Raw genomic sequence first — 1,000 nt, 5'->3', positions numbered from 1 at the left:
GGGGGGGGGGGGGAGGCAGTCTTTACATTGGAGGGCCTCAGACTCGACCTGAGTAATGCAGAGGGGAGTACAGGGGGCGTAATGCACTCAGATAAGGGAGAATTTTGTTTCAAAAATGAAGCCGATCCCATGGCCGCGTTGCGGCTGAAGAAAATTCGAGTCTCCGGGGTGCCGGTGTCGGAGGCATTCGTGGAGCAGGGCCGCGTGCTGAGCCCGACTTCGTTATCCCTTCCCTCCTTCCTCGCGCCCTCCGATTCCTCCTCCTTCTCGCCATCCTTTGCCTTTTTCACGACGGCCCCTGGGGCGTACTTCCAAGCAATAGGGCCCTGGTGCCTGGAGGAAATGAAGATGGAGGAGGAGCGGTCCGTGTTCATGGTGCCACGAGGCATGCGAGGCGGCGATACGGGCCATGGGCGCGTCATGAGGGTTGTACAAGAGCATCCGCGCGCCCTCAAGCGCCTGGATCACCTCGTCTCCGTCCTCTCGTCCCCCTCCTCTTCCGAAACCTCCTCTTTCTCCCCCCTCTCGCCCGGCTGTACCGGCAGCGAGGGCACAAGCGACAAGGTGGTGTTGGAGGTCATCGACCCCTGCGCCCGTACTCTCAGGAGCATCGTCCTGCACAGTCATCCTCCTCCCTCATTTGCTTCTGTGTCACCCCTTCGCGGTCGCCCGCCGCGGCCGCTGCGTGCTCTAGGGATGCTCCAGGTAGGCAAGGCGGGCGGAGAGAGGGGCACGGGCCGGGTGGCGCTGCTGCTGAATGACGAGACCTTGAGGCTGGTGGAGGTGGAGGAGGAGGCTCTGGGGCGACAGCAGAGAGAGTGGAAGATGATGTTTCCCGGAGGGGTGGCAGGGAGGGAGGAGATGCTTCGACAGAGGGCTATGGAGGAGGAGGAGCGGAACAAGGGAAAGCGGGAGCGTTGGGAGAAAGAGGGAGTGTCTGTGCCCAAAACCGGGCTAGACAGGCCGAAGCACGGGAAGGAGGACGCAAAGAACGAGCCAC

This window comes from Nannochloropsis gaditana (genome assembly GCF_000240725.1).
Source record: "Nannochloropsis gaditana CCMP526 unplaced genomic scaffold scaffold377, whole genome shotgun sequence".
NCBI lineage: Eukaryota > Eustigmatophyceae > Eustigmatales > Monodopsidaceae > Microchloropsis > Microchloropsis gaditana.
The sequence above is the reverse complement of the archived record's forward strand: the minus strand, read 5'-3'. Positions refer to the sequence as shown.